Source organism: Protopterus annectens, chromosome 8.part0 (genome assembly GCF_019279795.1).
Source record: "Protopterus annectens isolate FY-2018-M chromosome 8.part0, PAN1.0, whole genome shotgun sequence".
NCBI lineage: Eukaryota > Metazoa > Chordata > Ceratodontiformes > Protopteridae > Protopterus > Protopterus annectens.
Window position 1 is genome coordinate 481,362,589 of NC_056741.1, and position 23,798 is coordinate 481,386,386.

The window sequence follows — 23,798 nt, forward strand, 5'->3', positions numbered from 1 at the left end:
CCTTTTAAAATACTGTTAAACAAAACTCTCCAGGCCTTTATCACTTTTTCCCTCCTAGCTTCCAGACTTCCACAGGAATGGTATCTATTCTTGGAGGTTTTCCAGCGGATTTGTTGTACATCACCACATGTCCTTCAAGGATGCATCTGCAGTCCTTACAAATGGGTTGTCCTGTCGTCAGGCAGCCCTTCGGTCGGCCGGATTCCAAAGTCTGGGTCCGGCTTCGGCTGGTGTCGCACTTCACCCGATGTCATCGCTGCAGTTTTTCGGGTATAAAGGCATCAGCCGACGCCATTTTCCCCAGTCTTTCTTGCCGCGTGGCGCCCGAAGCAGAAGCTGTTCGCAAGTGCCGGTCGGTCAGATCCAGAGATTACTACTACCGAATACTACTTCGAAGACTTCTAAAAAGCTAAGTACCCCGTTGGGGACTCTTTCTTGCCTCAGCCGATGTCAGAGAAAGTGAATAACTGTTTATCTTGTGGGAAACAAATACCTCATAAAGATTTCCACTCCTACTGTATACATTGTTTAGGCCCAGACCACGACGTAGCAGCTTGTCTAGCCTGTGCTTCTTTTAACCGACGGACGCTTAGACGTCGGTCGGAGTTTGCTGAACAGATTTTCGGCTCTGATTTTGCCTATATTATGCCGTCGGATCCTCCGACAACGCAAATTTCCAAAAAACGTAAAGAAAAGGACCGACACTCGCGGTCCGCGGTTTTGGCCGAAACCACGGTTAAGCAAACCGCGAGTGTCTCGGTTTCGGCCGAAACCGAGCAAGCGGTTCTTTCTTCAGCCGAAACTTTGCCTTCTACCGAGGCCTCCTCTAACCTGGTAGAATCGGCTTCTGAAATCCAACCTTCTGTTGCGGTTTCTCAGGAATTATCAGACACTATTCCCCTGGATATTTCAACCCCTGCACGTGGAGCTGTTAGGCCTCCTGCAGCCATGTCTATTAAGGCCTTTGCCAGGGCTAAAGCAGCCAAAGCTTCAAAAACTGTGCCTGCCAAACCCCCCTCACACAGGCCCAGCACTAGCTCTCATATGCTTTCTTTGGCTGAAGATCTAATTTCTTTAATTCGTGGATCCCAGCCTCATCCAGACAGGTCCTCTCTCCCACCTCCAGAAAAGAGGCCTAGAGCAGAGCCCCCTGATCCAGTATCCACTGATGATTCCTCTGATGACTCAGAACATACAGACCCTCCTGAGGCTTCTTATTCTCCTTACGAAGACTCTGATGCTGAGGAGTCCATTCCTTCAGCCTCTCCACCTGAGGAATTTTCCTTTGGGGAAACCTTGCATGCTATGAGGGAACAATTTCAGTGGCAGGGCCAAGATTTCTCAGACTCCAGAAAAAGGCTTAGAACCTTTCTTCATTTGCCGCAACATAGGCCTTTAGCTATACCTCCAGTTCTCTCTGTTGTAGATGATGCATTTAATGATGCTTGCACTGCTCCTGATTCATTACCTCCGGCTCCTGCTAAGCCCGACAGGTTCTACAGGGTCCCGGACACTCATCACCATTTATACAAGGCTCCCTTTGCAGATCCTGAGACTATCTCCCAGGGCCCTAAAGCTGTAGCAGCTACTTCTACTAAGAACCCCCTCCCCTCTGAAAGGGAATCCAGGTCCTTAGAGAGATGGGGTAAAAAAGTTTACACTTCTGCTTCCTTGTCAGCTAGGGCTTTGAACTGGCAATTTCATATGATTCAATATCAAGAGTTTATGCTTGACCAGTTAACTAAAAAGCTGTCCTCTGAAGAATCTTTAGATAAAAAAAATATGTTCAGGAAATGGTACATAACATACAGCAAGTTAGTAACCATTCTTTAAAATGTGGCTATGATGCACTGGAGGCTTCCTTTAGATCAGCCATGACTGGCACAGTTATCAGGAGACATGCATGGTTGAAAGAACAGGCATTACCAGATCATGTCAAATCAAAGCTTTTGGATGCACCCATGGACAAGGTCAATTTATTTGGTTCCCCTGCTCAGCAGGTGCTAAAAAAGATGGAAGAGAAGGCGAAATCTGTACAAACGGTGAAAGATTTCTTACAGGTTCAACCTCCAAGGTTTAGCAGGAACTGGCCCTCCAAAAATTGGTCCTTTCCGGACTCCTCTAAGACACAGAGAGGCAGGAATAGGCGTTCTAGAGGCAGAAACCAATCCAGGGGTGCCTACAGGGGACGCCAGTGGCAAGGTAACAACCAGCGAGGCACGGACGCAGCCACCACCACTACAACTACTCAATCACAGTGACTTGACAGTGGCACTGCCTACCAGGGAACAACTAGAAGCACCCTTAGGCAGAAAGCTAACCTTATTTTCAAAGAACTGGCATTGCATCACAAGGGACAAATGGATTTTGCAAACTATAGACCAAGGTTACAGGTTCCATTTCCATACTCTACCAGGGAAGAGAGGAATGCCAAACCTACCACCTACTCAAAGGGCAGAAGCTCTAAAGCAAATATCTCAGCTATTAAGAATGAGAGCTGTGGAAAAGGTACCATCTATGGAGCAAGGCAAGGGATTTTACTCCAGACTCTTCCTGGTACCAAGAAAAGAAAACAAATGGAGACCCATTCTAGACCTGTCCGTTTTAAACACATTCCTCATTGTTCCAAAATTCAAAATGCTGACCCTACAGCAGCTTCTTCCCATGCTGGGCAAGGAGTCTTGGCTGGTAACTCTAGATCTCAAGGAGGCATACCTGCACGTCCCCATACGACCAATTTGCAGAAGATACCTCAGATTTCTTGCAGGATCAGAGCATTATCAATTTTCAGCATTGCCCTTTGGCTTATCTACTGCCCAGAGTGTTCACGAAATGCCTGGCATCAGTAATTGCTCATTGCAGACTTCAGGGGATCCAAATTTATCCCTACCTGGACGACTGCCTGATACAAGCGGACAACAAAAGCAAGCTAACAGAAGACTTACAAAGAGTCATTTACCTGCTGCAAGCCTTGGGATACACAGTCAATATAAAAAAGTCAAGGCTGATTCCATCCCAAAGAATAACCTTTCTGGGTGCAGAGCTGGACACATCAAAACAAATGGCATTCCTAACTGCAGAAAAGAAAGAGCAACTACCTCTCTACTTCTTGGCATTAACAAAGCAGAACCATCTAACTGCAAGGAAAGTACTGCAAGCTCTAGGCTTCATGGCATCCTGCATAATTCTGGTCCCTCATGCCAGACTGCATATGAGAAAGCTACAGTGGTACCTAAAGAATTTGTGGTCCCAACACAAGCACAGCCTAGAAACCAAAATTCCAATAATCCCATGCCTGAAGCAAGAGTTTCTATGGTGGGCTCAGGCCTGTCAATCAAACACAGGATTGCCCTTCTGCAACAGTCAACCAAGCCAAACCATCACGACAGATGCCTCAGACCTCGGTTGGGGGGCACACATGCTGGACAAGTGCATACAAGGCTTATGAACTCAAGACCAGCTGCGCCTACACATAAATCTAAAGGAAATGCTGGCAGTAAAATTGGCAATCCAGTCATTCAGACCATTTCTCCAAGAAGGTCGGTTGATGATAAGGACAGACAACACCACAGTTATGTGGTACATCAACAAACAGGGAAGAACACATTCATATCCTCTATGCCGGCTGGCACTGGACCTATGGGATGTGGCCCTGAGCTACAACATTCAGTTACAAGCAATTTTTGTACCGGGAAAAGAAAACATTCTAGCAGACATATTAAGCAGAACTACCACAGATGCCCACGAATGGATGCTACATCCGGACATCTTCAAAACCATCACAAGAGAATGGGGATTACCACAAATAGACTTGTTTGCATCCCCACTCAATCACCAGCTAAAGAAATTCTGCACAAGGACGTACCACCCACTTGCTTGGAAGGTGGACTCCCTATCTTTCAGTTGGAAAAACCTGACAGCATACGCATTCCCACCACTTCCTTTGATGCACAAGGTGCTTCTGAAGATCAAAGAGGACCGTCCAAGGATCATTCTGATAGCTCCAGACTGGCCAAGACAACATTGGTACCTATTGCTGTGGAGCATGTCTTGGGAACAAATATGGACACTACCCCTGATCCCATTACTGTTGACACAGAACAACTACAACATCCTGCATCCAAACCTGAAAACTCTGCAGCTAACTGCCTGGAACATTACATAACAGCAATTAACCCAAAATTATCCCAAAGGGTTAAAGACATAATCCTGGAGGCTCGCAGACCTTCAACAAGAAAGAATTATGCAGCAAAATGGAAAAGATATCTCATTTGGAGTACTGCAAAGGGAGAAGATGTGACACTGGTAAACATAGCCAACATCCTGGAGTACTTGGCAGAGCTCTTCCACACAGGCCTGTCTTATTCTTCCATCAAGATACATGCTTCAGCTATTTCAGCAGAATACAGCTTGGATCCTCCTGTCTTCTCTCATCCTCTGCTCAGACAGTTTCTGAGAGGAATTAAAAATGTAAAACCTCCCAGGAAACCACCATTGCCAGCATGGGACTTGAACTTTGTGCTAGAAAAATTGACACTTCCCCCTTTCGAGCCAGCAGCAACAGCAGAATTACAATACTTATCCTGGAAGACTGCTTTCCTGCTGGCAATAACTTCATCAAGAAGAGTCTCTGAACTACAGGCATTAATGGCAATGCAACCCTTCCTGATCTTCCATCAAGATAGAGTGTCCATGAGAACAAATCCTACATTTATGCCTAAGGTGGTATCCAGAGTGTCATTAAATCAGGCTATCCACCTACCTACATTCTTCCCAAACCCACAGAACAGGGGAGAAAGACTCTTGCATACCTTGGATGTACATAGACAATTATGCTACTACCTGGACAGGACTAAGTCCAATAGAAAAACTGACCAGCTTCTGGTAGCATATGCCACAGGAAAGGAAGGAAAACCAATTTCAAAACAGACAATCTCCAAATGGATTGGAAATTGCATTAGATTTTGTTACTCCTACCATGGAAAGAAAACTCCAGAGAACATCAGGCCTCACTCCACAAGGGCTACAGCCACTACCACAGCTTTCTTACGAGGAGTGGCTACCAAGGACATTATAGAGGCTGCTACTTGGACCTCCGTGCATACATTTGCCAAGCATTACAATTTACCTTTATACTCTAGATCCCGAGCAGGTTTTGCCACTGCTGTTTTGCAAGGGATCCTAGCTACACCATAATCTCTACTCTTTACCTCCTCCCCTTGTTTAGCTATGATATTCTACCCATTTGTAAGGACTGCAGATGCATCCTTGAAGGACATAGTACAGTTTTGTACCTACCATAAATGTAGATGTCCGATAGGAATGCATCTGCAGTCAGGATTACCCACCCACCTTCCCCTCTGAGGTACTCCTAGGGTATTTGCCATCCTTCAGCTAGCTTGGGGGGGATCTATTATGGTGTATTTGTTTGTATCTATGTACATACATGCTTATTTTATGTGTTTGCTCTCTACTATTTGGAAACATTGGCATTTATCCAAATTTAGCCATCCAAGAGGGCACCTGGCATCTGGGGCAAGAAACACTGAGGAAAATGGCGTCGGCTGATGCCTTTATACCCGAAAAACTGCAGCGATGATGTCGGGTGAAGTGCGACACCAGCCGAAGCCAGACTCAGACTTTGGAATCCGGCCGACCGAAGGGCTGCCTGACGACAGGACAACCCATTTGTAAGGACTGCAGATGCATTCCTATCGGACATCTACATTTATGGTAGGTACAAAACTGTACTTTTTATCTCATCTTCTCCTAACCTGTTAGTAACATTGGCTAATTTAATTATTCCATAAACATTTCTATTTATACTTTTTCTTGATTTTAACATTTCTCTGCATTATATAGATTTTCATAACATTTCCAAAATATTTCTAATAGCTCTACAGGATCTCTGGTTATTTTTCTTGTTATAGGCTCTGTAAGTTTGGCAACAACCCTTTCTACTTTTAAGTGTTGTCAGAAAACAGTTCCTTAACAGCAATCTTTCTAAACTCAAGCATATTACCAAGGTAGTCCCTTATTTTCTCTCTAGCACTCTTGACATTACCCCTCTTCTTGTTCTGAGAGATTCCCCCTGTTCTGCAATACTTTAACCTTTGTCAGTCCCCCTAAATAATTCTTGTTACTTCTTAATCATATCTTTTTCATTTATTTCTTCCCTATTTTTAAAATCCACTTTCATTTTATCCCACTCCTTAGCTATATTTCATTGAAGAAATGTTTATCTTCCCTAATAACACCCAAATAATTTCCATTACTCATTTCTTAAATTGGGGAAGTGCTAACGTGTCATGTTTATTTTAGTTATTATTGATGTGTGATCTGAAACAGTTGTTAAATGCATATCAAAACTTTCAATTAAATGCACATATTCCGGTGAAATATATCTGTGTAGCCTAGCCCAGTTTTTGTACCTTGGCGAATATGTAAATTCAGTTATAGGACTAATAATAATGAATGATACCATAGTATAGTTCATTAATGTTAGTCCTACAACTGAAGCTGATCCATCTAGCTCACTCCACACTACTTGTTTTAGAATACTCCTAAAATAATGGATGGACATTTTCCCACCATTTCTCCAGCCAGCCTGATCAATATGGGCATCCTGAGGCCTCATGTATGCTGACATCCTGTTACTCCTAAAACATTCAAATTCACCATGCAAGAGATTTATCTATACTTCGAATCTAGAATCTGTGCTCTCTCACTCACGAAACATTAAATCAGACACTGAACAGGTTGTCAGCACACATACTTCACTTCCTACACAAACTGAGCGCACAACACACAAACCCACATACGCAGAGGTACTCTCCAGAAGTATACCTAACGAGCAGAGACCCCCCCCCCAAAGAGCAAGCAGTCTACACACAATATAGTCCCAGCAGAATCCACTACACACAAAAACACACATCAGTATCTCACCCAACAAGCCCCTAAGGCAATGCACCTCAAAACCAAATGGTTTGGTCATAGGTGACTCCCGTGTGAATCACACAGATGTCCCACTCACCATGCTGGACAAGGAGATGGTCAAGATTAGCCGCCTGTCAAGTGCTAGGATCTTCCAAATTATACATGCACTCAAGTCTCTCAACATGTACTCTTAGGACTCTGTCATAGTCCATGTTGGAGTGAACGACTTGAGGTGTACCTCACTGGGCTATATGAAGAGAGACATGACTGAGCTCTCTGTGTCCCAGGCAGGTATGCCGCTAGCTTAAGCAACATCCTACCTTCACCTAGGATGATACACAATACAGACAAAAAGTGATTGACGTTAACAATTGGCTTAGCTTCTGGTGTCAATCCAGGGGGATCCAGTGTCTGTCAGCCTGGGAAGATATGATTGGTAGACCACGCTGCTTTGCTAGATATGGGCTTCACCTGTTGTCACCTCTTGGCTTTTGGTTACTGGCAAAAGTACTTGCCTCTCCCATAGTGCCTTTTTTAGACAATGTCACAAGAAGAAAATTCCCAACATAAAAATATCCTCCAAAGACAAACTCATGGTTATGCTGCTTAATGCTAGGAGTCTAATTCAGAAACTGCACTCACTGGAGGCACTTCTTACTTTGGAAAATTATGTTTGTGCAGTCACTGAGACATAGTTCAAGACTGCAGAAAGCACTCTGGCCATACAAGGCTACAATGCCTTCTACATGTTCAGACCGCAAAACAAATGTAAAAGAACCGAAGGAGTATCAATCTTCATCAAAGATAAATACATGTCAAGACTGGTTAAACAGAACGACTCCCTAGAATTACTCCAAGTACAACTAATTGTAGGAAAGACCCCCTTCCACGTCATTGTTAGCTACAGGTCCCCCACCAGGAACCATGATAACCATACTGCCTACCTGGTCCTACTTGAGTCACTCACAGTACAGCCAAACACTCTGGTTATGGGGTGACTTCTGCTATCCTTCCATTGGCTGGGAAATGTATACAAGTAACCAGAAAAAACATGTAGTACATGTTAAAAAAACTAAGCAATACAAATATAACACATACCAATGGAGGAAAAGAAGGAACAATTAATTTATTAAGAAATTAAGCACTTTCATCCCTCTAACAGGGGATTTCATCAGAATACACAAATATACCTTTTTCACTCATTAAATTGTCAGTAACACCTAGTCATTGGTGAGGAAAAGCCAATAAATAGTATATAAATCATGTGACTTTTCTTCCCAAAATCTCAAACCAAAAAATAATTTAAGAAGTAGGGACTAACTTCCATGAATTAAAATTAAGACCAAACATAAACCATCCTAAAAGATAATACACACATAAAGCTCAAACAAAATTTGTTAACCATCAGAATATATTAAAATGCACAGTAAAATAATGGGTGAGGAATATTTAGAATATAAGATATATACATTTTATCATACACATTGTAGTACCAACAGGCCAAAAGTGAACATTTTATAATATGTTAGCTCTTTCCCTTAAAACTGGCTTTAAGGAAACAAAATAATTCAAACCTGGGGGGAAATATGCAGCCAGCTTAAGCTGCCATCGTAACTCTTCTTAGTAAGTAAATTTTTCCAATCTCCCCTCTGTCAAAAACCTGCAGTGTTTCAAGTATGCCAAAACTAAGTTTAACAAAGGATTGACAAACAGGGGAATGTTTATACAAGGCATTGGTGTCCTTTTTATTCTGAATATCCTATAGATGTTCTTAAATTCTAGTTTTAAAGGACCTCTCAGTTTTACCCACATAAAAACTCATGCAGGAATCACACACAGCCAAATATACTATCCTTTTGGTTAAACAATTCCTTTCCTGAAATGAATTTGAGTACTCATTAAATTTGTTAAAGTAATTACCTGACCTTTATATATATAAGGGCACTGACTACATGTGCCACAAAGCTTAGTACCAACACCCGTAGATAAGTTTCCACAACAACAATAACTTTTTCAAATTGCTTCCAACTTTACTTGTAAAACCAGGTTTATCACCCACCGCAGCCTTGACATCGTTGTTGACTCGCAATATATTCCAGTTTCTTTGCAAAATATTTTTATGTCCCCAGACAATGGATTATTTAGGATAATGCAGGTCATTTGAAAATGATTACCTGTGGGGAGGGTGTTATCAATATTATGATTATTATGGCATAAACCCACACCCAACAAGAGCTTGTATTTATTACCACATTCACTATGTACGCTTCTGAGAATTTCATCCACCATCTTTTCAAGGTAGTCCCTCTCTAGAAACATTTCTTTAAGTTTCAGAAATTCCCCTTTCACATCATCAAAAAGGGAAGTCATCCAAACAATCTTGATAGCCTTCCCCTTTAATTAAACTCTTCTGTTGTGAAAGGGGGTGACAACTAGAAAAGTGGGGGTAGGAATTGCAAAAGGTCCTTTTACAATAAATGTTGGACTTAAAACCACCGTGGTAATGTGTTGATAGTGGTGTCCAAATAATGTACTTTGTTGCTGTCAAACTGATGTGTGAACACTAAAAAATTGGTGTTATGATTTCAAGTATTGGATACATTTGGGTATAATATCAAATGTATACAAGTACAAACATGTTCGCCCAAAAGTTCCTGGACTTTGTTAACACAAATACCATGGAACAGATAGTTTGAACCCCCACCAGGGGCATAAATATCCTCAACCTAGTACTCACCATCATTGGAGATTGCTGCATTACCCCATGTGTTGGGCCCTCCCTAGTAAAGTCTGATCATAAATCAGTCTTGTTCAAAGCAACAATCATACCTGAACCCCCACCACCACCACCACCACCACCCAGGAGCTATCAGGTTGTAAAACTTCACCAAAACAAACTATAGCCTCCTAAGCGATGGCATTAATAGTTTCAAACCCCTTGTCCCCAGTGACAGCAAGGACTCCTATACTGAGATATATATCAGTGCTCTGTATAAACACCTATACAAATGTATTGGTTCAGCCATACCTGAAAGGATCAAAATAAGATCCTCAAGAAAAAAAAAACAAGCCACCCTGGTGGACATCCAGCATAAATAGGTTATAAAGTAAGAGGAAGAAAATGCTGTCCAAAAGCAAGAGGGAAAGGTCTCAGTAGTGGAAGAACATCCTCCACAGCTTGATCAGGCAGATTAGACAGCTTGTAAAATCCTCTAAAGCTAATTTAAAAACTAAATTAGCATCCCTAGCTAAGGATAATCATAAGGCATTCTTTAGCTACATCCGAAATCTAAATGAGAAGGCTCAGATTTGCCCAGAGTTAGTAGTGAATGTTTCCACCCAAACTGAACCAGTGGAAATAGCCAAATTGCTAGCAGATAGGTTCAGCTAAAACTTCACCTCCCTGTCCCCACCAGACATACTCCATAGCTCACCTATCACCAGTCATCCACCTAGTATCTCCAAAGAGCAGGTCATAACCACACTGTGCAAGACCAAAAACAGCCTCTATGGGCTCTGATAACTTCCCAGGCTGCATACTAAATGGTCTAAAACATGGGTTAGTGGAACCATTGGGTACTCTCTTCAACCACAGTCTAAGCACTGGCTTTATCCCAGCTGAATGCAAAATAGCAACCATTATCCCCTTGCACAAAGGGGGTCCATCAACCGACCCTGGGAACTGTAGTCTTGTAAGTCTAACAAGCCTCGTCTTCAAGGCCATGGAGTGAATCATCATGGCCTTATCAGTAAAGATATAGGAGACCTTCAAACTCTTGACCTGACTCAGTTTGGCTTTGTCAAGCATAGATCATGCTTGTTAAACCTGGTGGACTTCTTTGAGAAAGTCACCAAAGCCCTGGATGAAGGCATATCAGTTCATACTGCCTATCTAGACTTAGTCAACGCCTTTGACAGAATCGCCCACTCAGGCATTATTGAGAAACTCACTCAGCTGGGGATGAAACCCGTACGTCATTAGGTGGGTAGTCAGCTGGCTCACAGACAGAAGACACACCGTCAAAGTCAGAGATTCCACCTCTACTAGCAAACCTGTCACTAGTGGTGTTCCACGGGGACTGATGCTGGGACCTCAATTGTTTGGGATCTATTTCTCAGACATTTAGGCAAGAATAGATGGTCTGTGCTGACAAAGTTCACTGAAGCCTGCAAATTGGGGAAATCATTGAATCCCCGAACGACATTAGCATACTACAAAATTGGCTTATGCAGACAAGCAAACTACAAAATCTGCTTATGCAGACAAATGATTGGTGCCAAAGCTGCGATCTTAAACTTATCACAAAAAATGCATCATCATTCCCATTGGTAAGGGGCGTGTCACTGCAATCTACAGTATTAATAATAACAACCTAAGTTCAAACTCAGTTGCGAGAGTTTTAGGAACATAAGTTGATAGTTGTCTTAACGTTGATCAGCATGTGTCCAGACTGTTGAGAAAGGCTATCTATGTTGCTTATCTCATAAGTAAAGGCATAGCATCCAGAATGAAGGTGGTTATAACTCCCCTATAACTCGTCCCTCATCAGACCAATAACAGAGTACAGTGTTCCCTTTTGTATGTACCTTACCAGACGTTTGCAACTGGAGAGACCTCAGAGGTTTCTCACTAAGAAAATTCAAGGTCTTCAGCACATGTCCTACACGGATAGACTAAAATCACTGTGACTGTACTCTGTAGCTTATAGACTGCTTAGAGGTGAATTGTGCCTGGCCTACAGAGCAGTCTCGGACCCTACCTTAATGGAAATGCTACACATCCACAAGGCAAATGGGACAAGACTCGCTCAGACTAGGGACCTTAACCTGGCTTGCGACATAAATAGGGCTTGCTGGAGAGACATATAGGTCTCCCAAAGGTTGCCACTTCTCTGGAATAAAATACCAATTCATGTTAAACAGAGCTCCTCCATAACCCTATGTAAGCATAACATGGACAGTTGGATGAGAAACTGCAAGTTTACCCTGGGGCTTTCACCTGTGTCCCTCCTTGGTAGAGGCAGTTGGTGCTGCTCACACATTTGCATACTAATGTAGACTGTATTTCCTGGCCTATAAGGAAACAAGGGTATAACACAGCTAGGCTTGTAAGGGCCCCAGGGCCATTAGCCTAGTAACCTCCTATGATACTATGATCCTGAACCCCTAGTACTGAATTCACATCTTCCATACCAAATATTTTCATAAATTTCTTCAAAAATCTAACCTCTTTTATTATATTTTCCCTTCTAACCCCCCCCCCCCCTGCCAATACATCCTCACTGTTGCAAATCAAATTCCGGTTCCCACCTATAAGTAATATTCCCTACTAAGCTGATTATTTCTCTAAAACTTTTCTTAGCTCCATTGTAGCAATTTTTGGTGGAATATAAATACATTTCAATGTAATCCTCATCCCTTGTCAGTAGCCCCTCAGTACTGCAAATGTACCACTATTATCTGTTTTCCTCTATCACTATTGGAGCTCCTCTTGCAATTAATTTAAGTACTCCCCCCTTTTCTTTGTCCCAGATATTCCACTGAATAACTATCAAAAAAATCCTTTCTTTTCAAATCCAAAGGCTCAGATGTCCTTCTGTTGTCATGTTGCAATATTTCAAACCCCTGGGTTTTCCTCTCTTGCTACCTGAACATCTGGCCAGTATACAAAAGTGTCTAGTCACTGCAGGGTATGTGGTTTGTCTGATGTTGGCTAAAGGAATGTGGGCCATAAAAGTGATGTCTGCATGTACCAGACCTCAGATCTTCTCTGCTGCCAGTCGAATGTCAGCTGTTCCTGACTTACTGGCCATCGGATCATCTTTTCTAAGATAAGTACCTCATTGTGGATGTTTTATTCTTTTGGGTCACTGCATGCCTCTTTAGGTTCATGTCCTCCAGGAAGGGAAAGTGTAGTTACAGTTGTCAGATCCCCCATAAGGATGCCCATGAGCTTTGCCTTTTCTTTTCAGGGTCTACACGCAACTATAATTCCTGCTTCATCTGTCAGGCCTTCATCCCTAAAACCTTAAACTACCATCTGCATGCCATGAACATTTATTTAGAAAATCAGTGCCTTAAGGGCTTAGCTTTAGCTATGGAGGGGCCGTCCAGTCAGCCCATCAAGCCACCTAAGGAAAAGGACAAAGTTGCTAGGCCTGAAGCCATTGCTGCACCTCCTCCACCTGATGTCACTCCTGTGGCCAACATTAGCCTGGAGGAATGCTTGGTCACTGCAGATATGGGTACAGTGGGTACTGGGGAAGCCAGAGTACCCAAAGTGCAAGGCACATCCTCGGAGGTAACGCAGATGTCAGCTGCCAACGGTGAAGGGGAATCTCCGCTTGTACTGTCCGCCCAGACTGGTCCTTCCACTATTGCAGATATTAGCAAACTTAGACCTACCTTGGCCCCTATGCCCTCTAGACCCTCCCTGAAAAGAAAAAAGAAAACAAAATGAGTTTCTTCTCCTGTACAGAGTCAACCAGACTAGCAGGCATTTTCTCAGAGCCTGTTCAATGCTTTTATGGCTCTTGGGCCTGCTACGTCCTCATCCTCCCCCTGTAATTAGCCCTAGGCCTCCGGCTCCAGTTGTTTTTCTGTCTGAAGCTGAGGACTCCACTGACTCCTCTTCAGAGGAGTCTCTGTCCTATGTCTCCCAATTATCATCTCCCCTTGGTTATGTCTCCCCAGAGGAAGATTCTGCTGAGACAGATCTCACCTTTGGATAGACCATTTCCAAAATGAGGGAGTTATTTAAGTGGGATTCCATTTCAATGACAGAAGTTTAGAAAATATATTATGAACTTCTTACAAGTGGACAGTCCTGCTGCTTCAGCTATACCTCCAGTTTTGCCAGCTTTTCTGGATGCTTTTAATGCAGCGTCTGTGAATCCTGATTCACATCCCCCTGCCCTTCCTAAGGCCTGACAGATTCTACAAGGTCCCTGAGGGGGTGGAGGCAAATTTCTTATCAAATACCCTGTAGCAGACCCTGGCACTGTATCAGTTTCAGCTGATAAGCCCTCAAAACTGCTTCCATCCACCACAGTTCTCCCTACAGATAAAGACAGCAAGGCCATGGAGCACCTTGGAAAAAAGGTTTATACCTAAGCTACCCTGTCATTCAGGGCAGTAAACTATCAAACTCATATGTCAAAATGTGCCGTAACCCTTTTAGGACAGGCCACTAAGCTTTTGACTGAGATCCCAGACTCTCCTGCCAAGGCACAGATATCTAGCCTTATATCCTTGTTTTCTCAGGTCACTAGGCATTCCATTGGGTGCAGCTATGATGCAGCTGAAGCTTCTGCCAGATCTGCTTCATCTGTCTCAGTCCTTAGAAGATATGCCTAACTATGGTTACAGCCCCTACCTGATGATATTAGGGCAAAGCTATTGGATGCGCTTCTGGATGATTCTACCCTCTTTGGGACAAAGGTGGCCGAGTTGTTCAAAACTCTACAACAGAAGAGGAAGGAGTTACAAGACCTGAAGCAACTGTTTGTTTCTCCTATCCCCAAATTCCACAGGAATTGCCCCTCAAAAACTCAATTTATAAAGAAACAGTCTGCTGCTCCTCCTCTTTCCAGGGGCAGAAGGAGCACCAGGAAGCAACAAACTCCTTCCAGGTCTGCTCAGACTCCGGCCCAGAAGCCTCAGTTTCAGGACAGGTCTGTGACTGCCTGCCTGCCATTACTGAACAAACATCTCGATTCCACCCTCCGTTACCCAAGACTCTCTCACTTCTCCCTGTTTGGAAAAACATTACCTCAAACAGATGGGTCTTATCCATCATAAAAAAAGGTTATTTCATGACCTGGATTACAACACCTTCTTTGAGGGGTATTCCACAGCCACCCAAAGAACAGCTTCCCCTTTTTCAGCCAGTTATAGACAGCCTTATTGTCCAGGGAACAATTCAGTGTGTCCCCGTGACAGAAAAGGGAAAGGGTTTATATTCCAGACTCTTCCTATTCCCAAGAAAAGATGGTCCCTGCAGACCAATCCTAGATCTGTCCCACCTCAGTCTTTTCTTACAAGTACCCACCTTTTGAATGCTCACTCTGCAGACCCTATTCCCCTTGATTTTACCTCAGGGATTCCTAGCCACCTTGGACATCAAGGATGCCTACTTATACATCCCCATCAGGCCCAATTATAGGAGATACCTACGCTCCTCTGTGGGCTCCTCGCATTTTCAGTTCTCTTCCTTGCCCTTTGGACTTTCTGCAGCACCATGATCTTCACCAAGTGCTTGGCACCAATGATTGCCTTCTGCAGGACTCAAGGGATTCATATATTCCCTTACCTGGATGACCTTCTGATCTAGGCAGACTATTCAAAATCCTTGCTATGCCATCTGCAAATAGTAATATCAGTCCCGCAAGCACTGGGTTTCAATATAAACTACCCCAAGTCCAACCTGAACCCTTCTTTGGACCAAATATTCCTGGGATGCAGGATAAGGACAGATGTCATGACGGCCTTTCTGCCACCTCAAAAGTGGAAAACTTAAGGCAGTATCTGCTCTCTGCCCTTAAAGTCACAGTCTTGAATGCCAGGCAGTACATCAGACTCCTGGGTCATAGGGCATCGACTGTTCCCATGATGCCATTTACAATGGTACCTTAGGCGTATATAGACACAGCACGCTTACCCTCTAGAGTACAAAATCCCCTTCCTACTATGTCTCAGGAAATAGATTCTCTGGTGGTTGAATCAAGTGATCTCCAACCCAGGACTCCTCTTACAGGCTCCCTTGCCAGTACAGGAGATGTACACTGATGCCTCAGATCTGGGATGGGGATCAGCCATGGGTTCCCTAAGACTCAAGGGCACTTGGTCAGACTCCATCAGACAGGAACTTATCAGTAGCAGAGAGATGAAAGCAATTATTTTAGCCCTGAAGGCTTTCCAGCATATGCTGAAGCAGGGCCCCCTAAAATTGTTCACAGACAACACTATGGTTCTGTGGTATGTGAACAAGCAGGGGGGAACAAAATCCTATTCGCTATGCAGACTAGCTGTCCAAGTCTGGGAGCTTGCCAAAAAACAGGGAGTCACTCTGTAGGCAGTGTATATCCATTCAGAGCAAAATACCTGGGCAGACACCTTGAACACGTCCGTGTCACAGTCCCATGAATGGATGCTCCACAAGGATGTGTGTGTGTTCTTGGACAGTCCACAAATGGGGTACACCTCTGTAGATCTGTTTGCCTCCCCACTGAACAGACAACTTCCATCATTTTGCAGCAGGCTACCCCATCCTCTGGCAAGGGCAACTGATGCCTTCTCAATCTTTTGGAAGGGGATGTTTCTGTATGTATCCCCTCCCTTCCCACTTATTCAGAGAGCCCTAGTGATAATCCAGCTGGACAAACTAAAAATCTTGTCGGTGATTCCATTTTTGCCAAGGTAGCACTGGTTCCCCTTCCTTCTGCATTTAGCCACGGGCAATCACCACAAGTTACCTCACAGAGTGGACCTTCTCACACAGGACAAAAGATCACTAATCCATCCCCATCTCCACCTACAATCTCTGAACCTTACTTTGTAGGTAATAGAATTCTGATCCCTTACAGACACCTTTACAATGAGGATATGCTCACTGTCCTGCAGGAGGCCAGGAAACCTAACACTAGGAGATCTTATTTGTCTAAATGATAAAGAATCTCCATATGGTGTCTACAAAGACGGATCCTTTTCAGGGTGCTGTTCCCTTGATACTCTCATACCTGTGTGAACTCTTGCAGACAGAGTTAGCGTACTCCTCTGTTAAAGCCCACCTTGCTGCTATTTCAGCTTGTCTGCCTCTGGACCCCCTTTGGCATCTCAGTTGCCTGCAAAGTTGTTCCTAAAGAGAGTGCTGCCTCTCAGGCCCACCAGGAAACCCATCCCACCCCCATGGGACCTGGATTATGTTATAGAGACGCTCACAGTGGCCCATTTTGAACCAGCTTCTAAGGCCCATCTAAAACACTGCATTTGGAAAACAGTGTTCCTGGTAGACCTTGACATCAGCCAAGAGAGTGTCAGAGCTACAGGCCCTCATGAATATTTCCCCATTTCCTCACCTTCCACATAGACAGAGTAACTCTTAGGACCAACCCTTCCTTCATGCTCAAAGTGGTCAATGAGTTATCTTTAAACCAAGCTATTCACCTTCCCACCTTCTTTCCTCATCCTCAGAATAACAGTGAGAGCCTTACACTTCCTTGATGTGCACAAATAGCTTAGGTTTTGCCTTCAGGAGACCAAGTCTGTCAGGAAATCAGACCAGATTTTTGTCTCCTTTCATCCTAGGGTTCTGGGGAAAGCAGTGACAAAGCAGACCATTACTGCTTGGATTTCCAGGGCAGTTTCTTTCTGTTATACATACCATGGAAAAGCTTTAGGATCTAAGATTAAAACACACTCCAGAAGGGCTATGGCTTCATCTGGGGCTTTCTTTAAAGGGCTGGACACTGCCTCCATTTTAGAGGCAGCTACATGGATCTCTGTCAACACCTTTACCAAACATTATCGATTGGATCACATTTCCAAATCCAAGGCTGGATTTGCCAGAGCAATCCTTCATGGATTCCTAGAAAATAGTTCCAAGCCTCCACCCTCTTCTTCCCTTTGAGCTTTGGCACTCACCCAAGGGTTTGGAATACTGCAACATGAGGAGAAGGACACAGAATAGTTGTGTAAAATCTTACTTTAGCCAAATATGTCATTCTCTTCCATTTTGCAGTATTGCTTACCTTCCTTCTCCCCCCTTCTTCCATTAAACTGTCCCTTCTTGGATGGCACTGGAGTTGTACAGTTATCCTAGGAATGAGGTGCTCATTTCTGAGATCTGGTACTTGCAGACCTCACTTTTATGGCCCATGTTGTATACTGGCCGGAAATTCGGGGTAGCAAGAGAGGAAAACCCAAGAGCTTGGAATACTGCAACATGGAAGAGAAGGACATCTATGGTTATGGTAAAATTTGCACAACTATTCTTTCTAAATGTGTCTCCTGTAGCATAGCTATTTGCACTCTGTATTTTATTGTAGTTCATTGCTCTTTCTTTTCAAAGATTAATATGGAAAGTGTTGTCATTATGCTAAGAAGTTATTCTCACTTGTTATATATAACAGCTTTTTTAATGTCTAATTTCAGCTTTTGTATTACATGCATACAATAATGTTTGGGAGGCTGATACAGTTGTTTCTTGTCATAGCCATTTGAGCCTATATCACATATTACAAGACTTTTTGCTGTCATAAAAACCGCCAAATAAAAAAACAAACACCACCCGAGAACCTGTTAACCTAATACAAACACACACAAATATGAACATCTTCAAATAGTAAATTTACATAACATGAGCAATTGTCCTAGACTGACAGCCACACTCACAGGCTTGAAATAATCAGTAATGAAAGGTTATCTATGCTAAGATGCATGGGTGCAGCCTGTGCTTCTACTTACACTAAGTGCTGTCTGTTTTTGTCTTTGCATGGCACAGCTTGTGCTTCTACTTACACTAAGTGCTGTCTATTTTTGTCTTATCTTTATTCCTGTCCCATATATAGAAACAACTTGAATCCTTTCAGAAAACATTATATTTTAGCCATTGAAAGAAAAAAATATATTCTGTTTTATTGCTTTTATCAGCTTCTGTCCATAGAAACACGAGAACCAGACACACAGTTGCCTTCAGCTGCAAACCTCTCATGTTGTACTGTGATCATTTATTGTTAAAGGAAAACTTTTCATTACATTCAGTGTTCTTTTGTTTACTTGCTTCCACTGAAACTTGTTATATCAAGTCAAGGGCATAATACAGTCATTCCCCTGTACAAAAGTAGGAAAAATTTTATCAATTTTACTTATAACATGTTCTTCTGTCCAGGCTTTCTTCTTTTTTTGCATTGCCATGCTTACATTTCTTAAAACTAAACAAGAAAGAAAGAAAGGCTTATTACACAAACAAATAACTGAAAAGGCCTTAGTATATAACATGCAGTATATGTCATGTTTTGTAAAAAAATACTGTTAAGAATAAGAACTGTTTTACCTATAGTTACTTCTTTCCTTCTCCTTCCCTTGTCATTAATGTTCTTCTAAATATTAATGACGTGAAGTAGGGCATATGCTTTAGAGTCCCCTACAAGTTTAACAGTCACAAAGTCCAATATTTGCAGGGTTTTGTCTTCCACCATGTTTCACAAATGTTTATATCTGTCTCCCATCTCCAGTCTCTGGTTCATTTCCAATGTACTCATAGTTGTTCTAGTCAACCCCTGTGCTTTTTTCTGTCTCTCAAGCATTTTCCTTTGGAACATTAGAGAATATTTCACTGGCATAGTCTCTCTATGAGCTTTATTATGAGAAGAATAAGGAAAATCCCCTTCTGATTGAACAAACTTTTATATTTCCTCCTTAGCATGTTCTGCATCAAAAATGACTTTGATACTCCAAGAAAAAAGTAATTTGAAGATAGCTATCTATATACAGCAGCTTGAATCTCACACCTGATGCTTGACATTCCGTGATTGTTGGAATAAATATACTCCTCTGCTACCTGCTGTACAATGAGTAAACATTTTCCACAAACACTCTACTGTCTCCAGCTTTTAGTACTTTGTCCTGCCACAGATTTTTCAGAATCAACTCTTTCTGCTGATAGGATTTATCTTTACTCTTAGGGGTCTTGGCTGCTTTCTCATGGCCAGGTTTGAAACATAAACACGGTGAGTCCTTTCAGTTAACAATGCATGCTGTGGAATATCAGTCCAGTTGCTTGTTTGTGTTTTCATAAAATTAAGTCTGTTCCTTCTTGTTTCTCTGGTACAGCAGAAAATGTCATGTCTTCCCTTTGTGCTCTCTCCTCTAATTCTACCATTTTTGAAACATCTCCTCTTGACCAGTCTCACACTCAGACTTTTCTTCATGTCATCCTCTGATTTTTGCTGTTTTCTCAGCTTATCTGAATATCTGTTTAAAGCTTCTTTCTTTTTTCCACAGTTTTGTTATTTGAACTGATATACTCTTTCAGTGTTTCGTTTATTTTAATCCGCTCTGAGCAAGTTGACTTATTTTTTTCTCTAGATTACTGGAAGTCATGGTTTGTACCAAAGCTGGTGCTTGAGCTCCAAGATTCATCCCAGGCAGTTTTTTCTCCTCAACTTTGTGATTGTTTTTCTTTTAGTTTCTCTAAATTCTTCTTTTCTGGCATCCATGCAGTGTACTTACTTAAGCAGTAACTGAAATTTACACAAAAATAGACAAATTCACTGGTGGTCTTTTCTGAGTTCTGTTTTCACACTGGGTGAGATGAAATTAAGCTGTTAGTGTGCAGCCATCTTAAAAGATCCCCAGGAACAACTTTTTTAAGTTTAAGTAATGCTATTACCAAAGTGTCTATTGCAGATACCATCAGTGCAGTCCTAACAATCTGCCACTTAACAAGTGCCCTTTTTTGCCATGATGGATGAGAACTGTTGAAATGTAAGAAGGAATTAGAATAGGTTGGTTTGCGGTAAATAGTGGATGAAAACTTTATTAACTGTATCTTTCAAATCTAAGTAAACTAAACTGTCGTCAGTGGTACCTATATGTAAAGGTCAGGAAATCTGATGATTGCCCTAAAAACTTTATAAATTCTTCTAACAACTGGAAAGGCCACAGAAATACCTCACTAAAAGAATCACAGGCCTAAAGCAGATGCCCTATGCTGACCGCCTTAAAAAAACTCCAGCTATACTTTGTTGCATATCGTCTACTCCGAGGCAATCTCTGCTTAACATACAAGGCCATGTCAAACCCAGAGCTGTTGGACATGCTACACTTAAAGAAATTCCAATCCCTCAGAGCCACACGCTCCAGGGATCTAAACCTTGTTATCACAATAAACAAAACATGCTGGAGGGTTAGGTTCCTGACCCAGAGACTCCCCAGACTCTGGAATAGACTGCCCCATACATGTCAAGCAGAGCGCCTCTTTGGCCCTCTTCAAAAGGAACCTTGATGATTGGATGGGAGAAAGGAAATTCACCCTGGGGATCACGTCAGTTGCCCTGCTAGACAGGGGTCCAGGGAAGTAAATAGTGTGGGAAGAAATAGCCAGGGAATTGTTATGGCTAGGCTTGTATAGGCCCTAGGGCCGATAGCCTAGTACCAACCTATGAACCTAACCTAGATTTACAAGCTGTACAAAAATACGTATGTTATATAAAACGTACATAACAATTCCAGCAGTTGGAAAACTCTGATTAAAAAATAATTTTAATTCACAGTAAACTATCACCAAATTGGCATACACAGAGGTTCATAGGTAGTTACTAGGCTATCGGCCCTGGGGCCTATATAAGCCTAGCCAAAAAGGTTCCCTGGCTTTCACCACCCACAAAAATTATTGGCGGTTCCCATAGCTACTCCCTTTTCTCTGATGGAATATTTCCTCTCAAAAAAGAAAACATATATAGTTTCCTTTTAGGACAAATTCCTCAGCTTGTATCACAGATTGTAATTCTGCATTGCTGGGAGATGAAAATTCTGACAAAATTTATTCAAACCATTAAAGACCTGTTTCATGAGGTGTAACCAAGTAAATATTAACCACATGAATATTAACAAACGAGTTCTTCACTGTAAAAGCTAAAAAAAAAAAAAGTCAAACAATTACATTAAGGAATAGTTTGTATGAATAATGTTACGTTTACAGAAAAGGTATTTTTAAGGTGAGGTGCAGGGTTGGGTTTAGGGTTAGAAAGCATTAAGAATGTGGGCTGTGGGGGGTTGGTTTGGTACCATCCATGTGAAGTTTGCATGTCCTACTTTTGTCACAATGGGTTTTTACTGGATGCTCCGATTTCCTTCTAGGTCCCAAAGAAAAGTCATAGATGAACTGGTGATCCTCTTGCCCATAGGTATGCAGTCCTTGTATGTGTGTGTGTGTGAGCTCACGCATGCATGTGTACGTAATCCACTGGTGTCCTGTCCCGGATTAACAACTTATGGTGCACTCATTCAGAGATGGGATAGGTTATGGCTCCCTCATGACCCTGAACTGGACTGGGTAAGGTGTGTTTTCAGAGAATGGACGAAAGCATGTGTATTTATATAAATGTTAATTCATTCCAGTGCCTGACCCTCTCTTTAGTCCACCTGTGTTGGTGTCCAATTTCACCACATCTTTATCTGTATCTCAACTACCTCATTTTGTCTGATGGTAGACAAAGTTGTATTACTTGGACTGATGGGTTATTAAGCCATGCCTCTGTTGCCCTGTGGATGGGATGTCAGAGGGATTTCTTCAATATTTTATGGACAAAGTGCACACCATGTGTAACACTTAAGACTTTTATATTATTATCAAATTATTTCTTCTATATCCATATTCTATGTGATATTCGTGCAGAAATTTTATACTATTCACAACATAGAGAATTATTGTTTGGTGTCTGATCGCAATCAATTTACGGTACTTTTTCATTATCGGGGCAACATTTGCAATGAGAAGAATGTAGAATCCCTTTGGGCCCAACTAATATTTTCTTGCACTTTATCCCATGCAGGTATCAGTTTATCATATTTCCATATTATATAAAAGTTTGCATTATTTGTGCTATCGCATATATTTAACAATTTTTCTTAGAAAATACATATTAATGCAACTCCTTTCATGTCGTCAAATTTTCAAAGGAATAATGCCAATATATTGGAAGTGTCCCTGATATGGTGGATTTACCTCTGATTATTTTTTTACTTTGCACTCGATTTAGCTCTGATTATTTTTTGACTTTGTACTCCATTTTAAAGAAAATTGCCTCAAAGCTATGACGCATTTGATTGGGTTCACCTTACAAACCCAACAGAAAATATTGTTAGTAACGTCCTGTTTTCATCACCAAACCGGGATGTACTACATCACATGACATGGAAAAAAATACTATGGGCCAAAACAGGGACACTTTTACAAATGCACAGTGTAACATGTTCAAGTAGGAAGCTCGCAGCCCAAATACAAGTTGTTATGACAATTTCTTAAGCTGACTTGATATGATTCATCATTATTTAAAATAAGTAAAAAACGTAAACATGAATATCCTCAGTGTGAAACCCGGACAAAAGAACGTGGTCTTTTGTAAACTCAGTTCTTCAATATCGTTTGGTAAGCTGTGAAACACACATATTTTATATATTTATACAAATGCATATTATTTGTTTATTCTGTAATGCCGATTTTTTTAAAAAGTATTCAGCCCCCGAGGCCAAAACAGCTGTTGCCCCGTTAATGGAAAAGTACCCAATTTACTGTGTGTTTGAGACATGGATGCCAAGAAATTCACTTGTGGAGCAGAATAAAGTGAAGCATGAGAGCTGAATCTCCGCATCTGTGTCATGAACACATAAGAGTTATGATTGGAGACCCAGTCTTAATTCTTTGTAGTGCATTGACCTTTACTGTCTCTATGCAATACAAGTTACAGGGCAAAAAAAAACATAGGAACACTGTGTTTACAAGCTTTGAATGCCATAAAACACTTGCAAACTAACAACTTTAAAGCTGTGAAGCACTTCACTCTGTTTAAAAGTGAGGCAACTAATGGTTTTAAAGCTGTTTTAGCTTCTGCTGCTATTCTTTGAAAACCAGCACTGAGCACTGTTGGTCTGTGGTATGAATATTGATCTTAACAGCACTTAGGGCTGCTTAAAAAGTTTAAGCATTTTTCTGACAACAAGCTTGCCTTTTTCCAATTTTTGGAGCATAATTGCTACATTCCGTTGTCCTTCCCGATTATTTGATCTTTTCCCTCGGCAAATAAACTGTCCTTCTCTCATATTGTATCACTCATCTGTTTTATTTCTCTTTGCCATCTCCA

General features: G+C 41.9%; 1 protein-coding gene across 3 annotated transcripts in view; it reads left to right on the plus strand.

Annotated features, from left to right (window-relative positions):
* Positions 1-23,798, plus strand: part of GRIPAP1 (GRIP1 associated protein 1) — a 2,851,684-nt gene that overhangs the window by 1,779,135 nt on the left and 1,048,751 nt on the right. The gene's annotated exons all lie outside the window — the stretch shown is intronic.